The sequence below is a fragment of the Pholcus phalangioides genome, unplaced genomic scaffold, assembly GCF_987345545.1.
Source record: "Pholcus phalangioides strain wild (caught in Gottingen) unplaced genomic scaffold, Ppha-v1.0 ptg000007l_1, whole genome shotgun sequence".
NCBI lineage: Eukaryota > Metazoa > Arthropoda > Arachnida > Araneae > Pholcidae > Pholcus > Pholcus phalangioides.
In genome coordinates this window covers 38,368,916-38,382,824 of record NW_028301600.1, presented here as the reverse complement: position 1 = coordinate 38,382,824, position 13,909 = coordinate 38,368,916, and the positions used below count along the sequence as shown (strand labels likewise).

Below are 13,909 nucleotides of genomic sequence, written 5' to 3'. Positions count from 1 at the left end.
GTATATAAGGAATGGTGGCAAAGAAGTAAAATTGTTCACAAGAGTTCTGTAAGGCGCTCAGTGCCATAAGCGAATAGTTATGACACAGAGGACGCATGTGGATGATTTTTTACGTGGTAGAATTATCGGCCGCCTGGAATGTGGGCGTACTCAGATGGAAGTATCCGAGGAACTTGGAATTGCCCAAAGTGTCATCTCTAGGCTTTGGCAACGATTCCAAGATAACGGAAATATCAGTAGACGTTACAGTACAGGTCGCCCCCGAGTTACAACGCCGAATGAAGACCGGTATTTGGCAGTAACTGCCAAAAGAAGCAGAGCACAGCATCCGACCTGTCTCGTCAGTTATCTGCAGCCACGGGTACCACAGTTTCAAGGCAAACCGACTACAGACGTTTGGGAGATATTGGTCTATATGCTCGCAGGCCTGTCAGATGTGTTCAAGCTCACGGCAACTCACTGTCGGCAGCGATTAGCCTGGAGTAGAGAACATGCAATGTGGACATCGTCACAGTGGGCTTGTGTGATGTTTTCCGAAGAGTCCAGGTTTAGCTTGCAGTCTGATTCACGTCGGACTTTCATATGGAGAACGCCAGGTACCCGTTACCACCCAGACAACATCATTGAACGACACCGTTACGGTGGTGCAGCATTGCTCGTTTGGGGTGGAATTATACTGGGTTCCAGAACAGATCTGCATGTTCAAACCGGAACCATGAAAGCCCAAATTTATCGGGACATCATTCTGGAACAACATGGACGTTTGTTTAGGGGTGCCATGGGCGCAGAATTTGTGTTTATGGATGACAACGCCCGTCCTGACCGAGCAAACATCGTAAACGAATGCCTTGAATCTGAGGATATAACCCGTATGGAATGGCCAGCATTCTCACCTGACTTGAATCCGATAGAGTATGTGTGGGACATGCTTGGCCGACGAGTTGCAGCCCGTCAACCACCTCCTACATGTGTACCGGAACTTCGGAGAGCATTGCTTGCTGAGTGGAGTGATCTTCCCCAAGATCAGATCGATAATTTGATACTCAGCATGCCTAGGCGTTGTACGGACTGTATTTCATCGCATGGGAGACGTACAATGTATTAACAATCATACCAACCATGTAATAGTAAGTTTTTGTAAAGGAGATATTTTTTACAATTGCTCCAGGGAGCAAAAATCGTAGTTTTTATGAATGGTATCATACATACACCATCGTTTTTGTTCTTTATCTTTTGTTTAATAAATGGGCTTTATGAATAAGTAACGTTTGTTTTGTTTCTGAAACTTTATTTGCCGGAGCTGGCATTATCCTTAATTTATGGACATGAGTGTATTAAAAAAAAAAAAAAAAACTATGTGCAGACAATACAAACAATCCAAAATCGTGCGCCGCATATGCATGTATGACATATAGATTCAAAAGTTGGAACCACAGCACCAAATGGGGGCGCAATTTACATGGGGCGCCGGTGGGCCAATCTGCCTCTTTTCCAATGTGGCCGGCTGGGCTTTCTGACCTTCTTTTTCCCCGGGATGTTACATGCCGGTGCGACAGTCAAAGTAACAATTTGCCATGAACCTCAAAGTTTATATGGAGCAATCACCACTGAGCCGAAATTGTGGAAACCAGAAATATGAAAAATTTATAGTTTAGTATTATATTTTATAATGTACATACCCACTAAGAAAGGATTTCTGAAAATTTATCCCCCAATTAAGGGGGGATGAATTTTCAGATGGGTTCAAATGTTACATGGGGCATTGACGAATAATTTTCAGATTACCAAATCCCCGTGAGCGAAGCTGCGGGTAACAGCTAGTCTTCTATATACTCACAATTTAATTCAAATAATGGTTTGACAACTGCAGAAAGTCCGATTAAGTACTTAACCGAAAAGAAATTTTCTTTGCGGTGAATTTTTCACTGCTCACAGCCTGCTTGCTTAGCAAATGAACGGCGTGTTTCCCCATTCGGATTGGTCGATTATCCACCATAACTCGAAAACGGGTTAAGATAAGACAGGGTTGGAAAAGGTTTTCATGTTCCACTTGGGCTCATCTATCACCCCCCCCCCCCTTTCGTTTGGCAGAACAGGTCACGTTCACACTGTATAGCCCTGAACTGAAATGCATAAATATAAAATAATTTTTTATAATAAGTGCCATAAGAAATGCAACAGGGATTTACTGTTAATTCATTCCCGAGTTACCCCCCCCTAAAAAATCCAATTACCCCCCCCCCCCATTGAGCCCCATGTAGGGAACGATGGGTCTATACAAATGAAAAGCGCCGGAAAGCATTTTTCTCTAAAAACCTTATAGTGCTGAATGAATATTAAATAATAAATAAATATTATGTGTGTGTGTGTGTGTGAGATTATATAACAGATTTGTTTGTTTTTTACATTTATTATAAGAATTTCTCATTTATTTTCTTATTAGTGTGAGCATTTTGAAGAAAGGAAAACAAAGTCGTTCATTTTCATTGTCCATCTCATGACGCAGGCACGCCAGCTAGACTAACCAAAACGGGAAGTGTGTTTGTCAATAGCCGAGTGATAACTGACATTAATGACTGAGGAACTGAGAACGAGAAACGCGGTGTGCAATATACATTTATATAACTTATGGTGCTTAAAAATCATTTATACAACCTCCAGAGAGTGTGCCGTAAAAAAACTATGTTTTTCTTTTTATTTTTATTCAGAAATTTATAATGTCACATACGTCAAGTTTTCTTTGAAAATTATTCTTTTTGGATCTTCGTACGCGACCAGATTGAATCACGAAATCCTTGGACCTACTTATTTTGTTACGTGTAGCATTTTCAGGTGTATTTTTGTGTTAAGTGTTATCTTTATCGAAGTTTGAAGAACTTTAAAAGTATTTTCTGCACACTTCAACCTATGACAATCATTGAAGAAAGTATTTATATAGTCATTGGATTTCGTACGTTTTTATGTAAAAAAAAAAAATACGTATTTATGTTATTTACAACTGTACTCCGGCTACTGTCAACCGCGATTCGCAGATCTAGGTTGGCTTATCCCTTGTTGGCTTTCTGTCGGAAAAAAGTTTACTAAACAGTTAGAATGTTCATGAAGTTTTATCTAAAATGTGTTTTATAGAGCATGTGCATCAATAAATGCTTGACGAAAACTTATTTTCAGAATTATTTTCAAAGTTGTATAACTTTTTACAACAATTAACAATTAATGTACAGTGATTCTCACCTTGGCTAGCAGGATTGTCACGTCAAACGTATTATAGCAATACCACACTAGAAATATCTTTACGGTGGTGTTGATTATAGGGTGCATTAGTGTGACGTCACGACCGGCAGCGCTGATTCGAACTATAGCCACTAGAATAAGGTCTATCCAGTCGCCTTAATTCAAACTATATTCGAACAAACATGAGCTGGGCAAGATTATAAAGGAAAACGCCATAGAGGAAGTAGGTAAGTCTCTGTTTAAATTATTTTTCGAAAAAAAAAAAAAGATCAAATGAGACTTGAGCTCTTGAAATGGAAACTTCAAAAACTTTCATTGTGAACATGAAATGTTAAAAATATAATAATAGTTGGCCTCTAATTACCTATGAAAGCTTTTTATTTCTCGCATGCTATCTGTTTACTCCTATTTATCCTAGTAGCCATGCTTTTGATTCCTACATTAAATCCATGAATCACTTGAATCCACCAAGCTTCGATTGAACAAATCCAACGATCACTTGAATCAAACAAATTTTTTTCAGGTCTTCTTGTTTTACTCTAAAAAATGATGCGTTTTGTGCCTGATTGTATAAAAACTTCGACAATGCCCGAGATAATTTCATCATCTCTATCATAGTGAAAGGATCTGACATGATCCGATTCTGCTTTTTCCCCTCTATCTATCAGTTTAGATTCTTTGATGGAATCAAGTAAATTATGAAACTTTATAACATTTTTCCGAGCCATATTTGAGAAGAAACTTGAAAACAAAAAAATGTAATAGATACAAAAGTGAAAACAAATCGCAACTTCGCTTAGGTCAGGGGTCTTCAACCCATGGCTGGCGGCCAAATGTGGCTCGCCGACTATTTTTAGAAAAAAGCTACTTTATATACATAGAAAAACGATTAAATTCCAAAAAAAAAAATCGTCACAAAGAGCTCTGACCACTGAAATCTCTACTGCTGTATTTAGAAGCTGTGCATTTGATACATTAAAAGGGCCGTCGGGAGACCCTATGGTTTCATATAGGCTACATATTTCGAGAGGCCAAACTCGACATCTAAAAGGTTTACAGAATTTACCAAAATGCTAAAAAAAACGCCTTAATGAAAGAAATAATTTTAGAATTAATGAAAAAATAGTCATAGAATTACTGAAAGCAATAATTGCAAAACTACTGATAGAAATCAGAATTATTGAGAATAATTTTGTAATTTCATAATTGTTAAAAGTAGTAATTTATGAAAAAATTTAGAGTTTTTGAAAGAAATAAGTTGATGATTGATGAAAATTCAAAGTTAATGGAAAAAGTAATTTCAGAATTATCGGAACAAATTTCAGATTTAATAAAAGAAATAATTGACCAAAAAGAGTCAATTAATTAACGAAAGGAAATTATTTGATAATAAATAAAAATTCAAATTTAATGAAATAAATATATTTAGAGCAATTATATATAGGCCAAACGCACGTGAGAGAAATAAAAACTTTCATAACTAATTAGAGACGAATCATTATTTTATTTTTAACATTGCATGTTCATAAGAGTTTGAAGTTTCCATTTGAAAAGCCCAGAAGTCTTATTTGATCTTTGTTTTTTTTTTAAGAAAAAACAATTTAAACCGGGACTCACCTGTCTTCTCTCTCCTATGGCGTTTTCCTTTATAATCTTACGCAGCTCATGTTTGTTTGGAATCAGAGCTGTCGGTCGTGACGGCACCACTAATGCGCCCTATAGCAGAACCCCTATATACAGTATATGAAGGCGTCTTACCCTATCTATTTCTATTCTATAATATAAAATCACAAACAAACTCGAAAAGGGCCTGTTGCTAAGCAACCGAGTGACGGAAGTCTGTTACGGAAGTGGGTTCGATTGATATATCGATATTCACATTCATATATCGATATGATATCATATATCGATATTGGGTCGATATTCACATATCGGGACCCATTTGACCCATCGGGACCATGTTATGTGCATGTACCAAGAGGCTCCTACATCCTACAGCAGAGCCCTTAGGCTGGAATTTAGATTTCGAGCCCCCAAACCAGCTTTTCAGGGGCCCCCCTGTGATTAATTTATAGCGTGAAAAATCAAAAAGTGAAAAGAATCGTTGTGGCCCCTGTCAGCCCTTCCTTTGTGGGGGGGGGGGGGGGGAGGTCCATGCCGAGAGGTATATATATGTGTAATATACACACACAACAGCAGTGCTCCCAACACAGGGTCGGGGTACCCGGGGAAGATTTTCGGGGATAAGTAAAAAGTTTTCATTTCCAGGGGCCCGTGATGGATCTCATTGTTTTCTGTTGTAGAATTCGCAACAGCCGAAGCCCGAGATAAAGCCAGTCTGGGGCCCCACCAAAAGTATGCGAATTGGTGTCCCGGGTAATTGGTTGGGGGCCCTGGATTTTATTCGTTGGTAAAACGAATACAAATGAAAATTTTTCATGGCACTCGCTCCGGGGGGATGACCGACAAGCTTCCAAGTCGGGGGCCCCATGTTTACAGGTTTCATTTTGGGGGCCCTGGATTTTATTCGTTGGTAAAACGAATACAAATGAAAATTTTTCATGGCACTCGCTCCGGGGGATGACCGACAAGCTTCCAAGTCGGGGGCCCCATGTTTACAGGTTTCATTTTGGGGGCCCTGGATTTTATTCGTTGGTAAAACGAATACAAATGAAAATTTTTCATGGCACTCGCTCCGGGGGATGACCGACAAGCTTCCAAGTCGGGGGCCCTATGTTTACAGGTTTCATTTTGGGGGCCCTGGATTTTATTCGTTGGTAAAACGAATACAAATGAAAATTTTTCATGGCACTCGCTCCGGGGGATGACCGACAAGCTTCCAAGTCGGGGGCCCTATGTTTACAGGTTTCGTTTTGGGGGCCCTGGATGAATCTCATTCTTTTCTGTTGTAGAATTTGCAACAGCCGAAGCCCGAGATAAAGCCAGTCTGGGGCCCCACCAAAAGTATGCGAATTGGTGTCCCGGGTAATTTGTTGGGGGCCCTGGATTTTATTCGTTGGTAAAACGAATACAAATGAAAATTTTTCATGGCACTCGCTCCGGGGGATGACCGACAAGCTTCCAAGTCGGGGGCCCTATGTTTACAGGTTTCGTTTTGGGGGCCCTGGATGAATCTCATTCTTTTCTGTTGTAGAATTTGCAACAGCCGAAGCCCGAGATAAAGCCAGTCTGGGGCCCCACCAAAAGTATGCGAATTGGTGTCCCGGGTAATTGGTTGGGGGCCCTGGATTTTATTCGTTGGTAAAACGAATACAAATGGAATTTTTCATGGCACTCGCTCCGGGGGATGACCGACAAGCTTCCAAGTCGGGGGCCCTATGTTTACAGGTTTCGTTTTGGGGGCCCTGGATGAATCTCATTCTTTTCTGTTGTAGAATTTGCAACAGCCGAAGCCCGAGATAAAGCCAGTCTGGGGCCCCACCAAAAGTATGCGAATTGGTGTCCCGGGTAATTTGTTGGGGGCCCTGGATTTTATTCGTTGGTAAAACGAATACAAATGAAAATTTTTCATGGCACTCGCACCGGGGGATGACCGACAAGCTTCCAAGTCGGGGGGCCCCATGTTTACAGGTTTGATTTTGGGGGCCCTGGATGAATCTCATTCTTTTCTGTTGTAGAATTTGCCACAGCCGAAACCCGAGATATAGCCAGTCTGGGGCCCCACTAAAAATCTGCGTATTGTGTCCCCGCTACTGTATGTGGGGCCCTGGATTTTATTCGTTGTAAAATTGATAAAAATGAAAAATTCTCACAGGGGGGGTGTCCGACAAGCTTGCAGGTCAGGGCTTCATGGAAATGTTGGCAGGTTGTAATTCGGTGCCCCTGAATGTATCTCATTGATTTTTGTGGTTTAACATTGTAAAATTTGCAACACATCGGTAGCCCAAGATATATCCAGTGTGGGGCCCCACTGAAATTCAGCGAATTGAATCTGGGGACCCCCTTGGGGAAGTTTTCTGGGGATACTTGATGAATCTCATTTGTTTTTTGTTGCTTTATTATTATTTTCATTAAAATTCGCTTCTTCAGTAGGCTGGTGCTTTCACACGTCCCTTTCCCCTTTTCCATAGCACGCTGATGAAGTGGGACGAATTAAACAAGATATGTCCGGGAGAGAAGTGGGGGGGGGGGGGGGGGTTGGCCGCCAAAGGCGGCAGGGGGGCAGAGCCCCCCTAGTAGTATATAAAGGCACAAGCAAAGTTGAAGAGATCGAATTATCCAGTACCAATGAGGCTTTTGGATCACGTCATATTTCCCTTTTTCTTTGAGGGACGTGCAAACCGTATCCAAGCAACACCACACTAGAAATATATTTAGTGTGGTGTTGATCCAAGGTAACCAACATTGCGACTTCCCCGCCAGCTCATGAATGATCAAAATGAAATAAAAAATCTAAATTAAAGAAATATACAGGGACGGGCTTAAGTATTTTGCGGCCCGGTGCGAAAAAAAATTGCGGCCCCTCTGAACAGAGGTTTTTCAATACCCTAGGGTGTCCATGGGTAATCTGGTGCCCGAGAACGACTGTAAAACTCCTTCGTAGTCATATAAAAAATTCCATTTGGCAATAAATACGGACAAAAGTGTACGCTTCCCAGTGAAAAAATTGCAAGTGCTTCCCCAGGCACTCGAAGATTTGGGGCTCTCAGGGCTTGCCGCTGTGGTGGTCGAGTGGTTATAGTGCCGGACTCGTGATGCGAGGATCCGGGTTCGAACCCCACAGTGGTGGTCGGCTGAAGTTGGTTTTCTGTGGTTCCCAACTTCAAGGCGCAAATGCGAGCCGATCTCCCCGTTAAAAAGTCTCGCCACAGAGAGCAACAGTCCTACAACAGTAAATCATTCAACCATAACACTTCACTCATAGTATGTAAAACTGGGGGCAGATGACAGCACTACACATAACAAGCATTACACAGAAACAAACTATACGTCAGGTTGCACTACACGTACACGCACATTCCCGCATTTACCGATTCGTTGGGGGGGGTTCCGCGGGGGGGGGTGCATGTGTGGTGTAGCAGTAGTAGGTAGGGGCTCGGGGATCCATGATGTTCTTAAGTCAGCCACCTCGTTGGGCAGTTTGCCTGTTGTGGCGTTGTATTTGTATTTGTATAAAACCGATTGTCTCCTAAAACCTTAGAGATTCTCTATCTTGGACTGAATTTTAAGCTATTGCTTTGCTAAGAAGTTGAAGTCAAAATGTAATCAAAACATTTTTATCCCCTTTTGCGGCCCCAAAAATTTAGCGGCCAGGTGCGATAGCACCCTTCGCACCTGCCTAAGTCCGGCCCTGGAAATATAGCAATGAAATCGATTTCTTATTCACTGTGATGGGCACTAAATATTTCGATTTTTTTTTGGAGTTATATATCTGCCTGTCAAATTAAAGCTGCGGAATTATTTCAACGTAATTTATGTATGCGTGTGAACCATTATTAATTTTATGCAGTTGGATATTAAAAGACAATATGGAGAGGCATTAATTTTCTTTTTCATGCTTGAGAAGTTGAGAAGATATAAATAAAAAGTTTAAATCAATGTTATTACATAGACATCCAACATAAAAGTAAGTCCGGCTAATTATTTTGTGTTTAATTTTCTGGACCTTGGCTCTAAGAAAACTCATATGTTTCGAAAATTCAAGAATTCAATTCACTTTTTAAAATCATTGATGTGACGGAAAACCCTATATCCACATTTCTAAAGTAAAATCGGCAATTTTAACATCGATTTCAGTGGGGAATATTCTGCGCCTGTCCCTCAGTGATGCTGATGATGATTATGACGTCTATGAGTCTACTCCCAAATTTTATACGATCGCGTTATAGCCACTAGAAATATCGTTATTCCAGTCGCCTCAGATCGCGGCATCCTTCAGAATTTTAAATCTCACATGATAGGCCGTGGCGGGGAAATTGCCGGGGATCCGATCCTCCCGCTGAAATGCTAGAAAATTATTTTTACGGAATAAACGATTAAACTATTGTTCTCTGGTTATTCCCCCCCCCCCCTTCCGAAATAAATGTCTGGGTACGGCCCTGCATGGTACACTTGGCTCAAAACTTTAGCAGCACCCTAAAAGCCCTTAACATAGTGGTTGGGAATCACAGTCCTACTGCTAATTTCATCTCGAAAATATCTACCGGAAATCTGGAGGGACCATGAAATCATTCGAGAGAGTCACTACATATTTCTGTGATGGAATTTTACTGTATGTTGAACATGGCAATAAAAGTCCGATTTCAAATCAATGTCATGACACTTTAGGATATACCGCCGAGATCAAGCAGATCGTGTAATGAAGCATTTGATATTGTTTATACCTCAATCCTACAAGTGCTGCGAACGTAAAAAGGTTTGAGAATTTTTTCCCGTATTCTATGATCAACATAGGATCATTAAAATAGCGAATACGGTACGCATGACTAGGCATAGGCACCTGAATTTGAACGCTAATTGTGAGCGCCCTCCCCTCAATAATTGATAAACATACAATGCACCCTTCCTCACCTTCCCCCTCCTGTGCACGTGCTTGAGTCCCTTATATAAGGGACGAAAATGGCGACTTTCAGCCTCTCTGAATGTTTAATGTCGGCGCCTCTGTGGCCTTCTGCTATATTAACGCAACTATCACAATTGATAATCAGGATGCCTCTGACTGGATTTCCCCTCCTAATTTAATCCGAATTTTTTCCTGTTGAAGCCTACGTAGACAAGCTAATTTTCTTTTTCGCACTACCTTCCCCCCCACTATCAGGGATTTTTGGAAGTAATGTTTTTCGCGAAATATCCTTTTCCCCATGTCTTTGTTTCCCATACGAAATTTCGTGCCGTTTCGGTTGTTAGATCATGTTACCGATGGCTTTGAGTAATGTCAGTTTAATTATGGCCCCATCATGTGTGTATACCCGTCTTATGAACCAATTGGACAGTTCCCTCAAAAAGGTTTCCAGAAAGTGAAGGAACAAAACAATCTCATTTGGGTGTATGATAAAGAAACCTTTAATATAACACATTTATATACATTATTTGAATTTTATTGAAGATGGGTTAAAACAGTAACAGTATACAATACAAGATCAAAAATTTAAAGAAAGTATTCTCAAAAAAAAAAAAAAAAAAAAAAAATTAATTGAACTTGAGACAATAGAATGTGAAAAATGAGTCTCAAATAAGTTTTTCCAACACACATTACTGTACTACTATCAGTACCAATACAACTGACCATGGTCAGAAGTAACTGAGCCAAACACACAGAATGAAATGAAAGTACCAAAATTCATGACACCTCTACAAAGAGAAGAGTTTATGGCACAAATTCATTAGCAGAGAAAATGTAAAATATGGTGATTGAATATTAGCTCCATTTAACTAAAAACAAATGGGTATAAAAATTACATTGCAACAAGCTTTATAACACATCAATATAGATTGCATGGCATTGCTAAGAGAGATTGTAGGTTGAATATTTTTTTCTTTTTCTCCTTTATAATTTCCAATAGATCTTTCCATTAAATGAATATCTTTATAATTCCCAATAAAATACAAACTCTGTATAACACCAGTGAAAGCACTGCAAAAATTTGATTTGCAGATTTCCAGACAACATAGTAAAGTACTAAGAGCTTTGAAAAGATTATCACATTAAGCTGATAAAATTGAAATTTATGTAAACTATCATCAAGTTTTTTCAAGAAATCAAAATCAAAACATTAAGCTTTCAGTTTTTATTTAAAATAATAGCATTTTCTTTTTATTAGTTCCATTTCACTCCATACTTCATTCTCATATGCCAGTTATCTTCAATTTTTTTTTTTTGCTCAGAATGTTGAGGAGTCTGTAACCTTCAAAATATAAAAACTATTCAAAACTGGCAATTTATTAGAAAGGCAGTTTCGTCTAGTTTGATGTTTGAAACCATGTTAGCTACATTCTCTGAAACATACTTCAGGCAATCAGGAAATTTTGGAGCTTATATGAAAATTCACACTATAATATATATAGAAAGACTGATTGCTGTTGACCAATATATATATATTGGCAATATTTTTTTCAAAATATTAAACATTTGATTTTTTCATATTTTTTATAATTATTTACATAATGACTAGTTATAACATTCATCATGCAAAGCAATCCATTGCATATTCGAAAGACACCAAAAATCACAGGTTTCCCACAACTGGATTCAAAGAGTACTGATACATAATTACATACTTTATTCATGTGTAAATAAATATATTGAAAAAAAAATTTTAAACAAATGCATATCAATGGTGTTTTAGAGATGCAAAAAAAATCACTTAGAATTTTTAAGATTTAAAAAACGGTATATGTTAATTTAATATATATAACCTGTACTTAAAAACAGCTCTACATACCTAACAACAGCCTCATGTCTTTTCAAGCTCAGTTGAATATCCCTGTAACATGCATTCACCTTGAAGAACTAATGAGCTCCAGAAGAATACATGCATAATACTGCTCATTTTTAATTTTTAAAAAAAATTACATATAAACAGAAATTTAATTTACAAACACATAAGAAATAAGCTATTGAAAAATCCAGGTTTCATATAAAACACTGATAATAAATTTCATTTTTATGAAAAAGGTGGTTGACCCATTGAATTTCTTTCAGACTTGAAAAGATGCACAATTATGTATACAAAGTTTGTTACTAGCAACAACAATAATGAGCAAAGTTATACACAGAACACACACACACACACACACATACATATTGCAGTTGAGACTGCTGTACAATGAGCATAAAAGTTACACCTATTTAATGTTTGAAACACCAAGAGCTGATACTAATTTAAAAAAAAGATAAAGCACATCAAAAGATGAATTTCTACATTATGATTTCAGCAGCTGCATGCATAAATTTTGAGCTACATAAAAATTCCGGCAGAAATTTCAGTTTTACTTTTAGGTAATAACACATATATTGATAGAAAATTGAAAGACCAGTGTCAGAATTTAATAGTCCTATATTGGTACAGCCAAATATTAATACTGAAAAACAAATAACACATTTATTGCATGCCTAAATGTGTGGTTCCTGTTATGAAAAATTAAGCATATAATACAAAAAATTTACAAGTCAAAATCAAACATTTGTAGAGCTATAACTTAATTTTTCATTGGAATTATCAAATTCATTCCCAAAAATATTTTAAAAAAACTTCAAGAATAAAACTAATATAATAGTGTTCATTTTTCATTAAAAAAACTTAATTTCATTTTTAAAACTATTTCCTTGAAAGTCTGTAGTAAAAAAAATGCTTAATTTAATCATAAATAAAAAGGACTGAATATTTTTCTTTAGAACATGAAGAAAAAAAAAATCAATTTTTTACAGGTTAAGTGTTAAGCATAATTAATAATAAATTTTTTCACAATTTGTTTTTTACATTACAAAAAGAATATTCACCCAGTGTTCATTACTAAGATTCAGCTGGAAATTTTAATCCAGCAGCCCCCTACATCTTAAACTATATAAAACATTATATATTCTTAAAAGGTATTAATCAAGTATTAAAGTATTTTTTATACCATAAAAAAAATTAGAAAATTATTCACAGAATGATACATAAAGTGCTGAATATCAAAGATATGTAATTTCACTGCAAAGAAACTAAACACAGAGGCTAAAATGACTTGAAATCATTTTATATGAAATAGTGTTTTTTGAGTATTTTACAAATTTAGAAAAGTCAGTATATACTAGTTATTTATGATAAAATAATCAAAACCACAATGATATCTATTCAGCAGAAACTAAGATTCTTTAAGTAGTTAATACATCTTGCATGGGAACTATTACAAATTATACAGATTTTTTTCTTTCAAGTTCAGGATTTAGTAAGCACAATTAAATAATTTGAAAAGCATGGCAGTATTCAAGTTTACTCCACAATAAATGTTTTAAAACATTTAAATATCATCGCTGTCAAGAAATTTCTTCATATTATCTTGAATGTAATTGAACTGTCTGAAGAACTACCAGACACAAGTTATTTTTAACACCAATATGCAATAAAAAACAATTTGGGCTGGACAATAATTTTCAATGTTCTTTCAAAATTATTTTTCTCTTTTGAGAATTGACATGAAAAAAAATAATTAAAAAATGGCACAGTCACAAGAAAAAAAGTTTTCAACATGCATCTTGAACACATATATTTTTCACAGAAAATGTCTTGCGCACAAATCACTAAACATCTACTATGGAAGTAATAGCTTTTATTTTGAGCTTAAAAAATCTTTATATATATAATTTGATCACCATATCTAAACCCAACAAAGCAATGGATCAACCAGTATCAATAAATGCAAATAACAAAATATGGGACAGATATGATAAACATAATTTATAAATACATCATGCATGATCTCAATTTTCTGTTGGGTAAGCCTAGCAAACAAAATGAATTGATGGAATATCAAGTTCAATAAATAACAATATATATATTATTAACAGAACAATGATATAAAATGTCTGCCTTTCTGAATGCATGTGACATTTTTCTGGTAGTACTCCTTTAAGGAAAGCTTCAGCATATCTGTATGTAGAAGAAAATGAAACACTTGAAAACGGAATATGAAATTAATGAAAACATTTTGAAAACATTTACATATTTTAACA

General features: G+C 37.1%; 2 protein-coding genes across 9 annotated transcripts in view; one reads left to right on the top strand and one right to left on the bottom strand.

Annotated features, from left to right (window-relative positions):
• The window catches only part of LOC149085248 (uncharacterized), a 109,539-nt gene extending 106,375 nt beyond the window's left edge, over window positions 1-3,164 (top strand). For all 8 annotated transcript variants that reach the window (XM_089233147.1, XM_089233146.1, XM_089233143.1 and 5 more), the window contains one exon: window positions 2,444-3,164. The gene's annotated coding sequence lies outside the window, so the exon portion shown is untranslated. The remainder of the gene's footprint in view (window positions 1-2,443) is intronic.
• Window positions 3,165-10,233: 7,069 nt separating this feature from the next.
• LOC149085247 (serine/threonine-protein phosphatase 2B catalytic subunit 2-like) overlaps window positions 10,234-13,909 on the bottom strand; it is a 48,231-nt gene continuing 44,555 nt past the window's right edge. The window contains exon 14 of the mRNA XM_089233141.1: window positions 10,234-13,826. The gene's annotated coding sequence lies outside the window, so the exon portion shown is untranslated. The remainder of the gene's footprint in view (window positions 13,827-13,909) is intronic.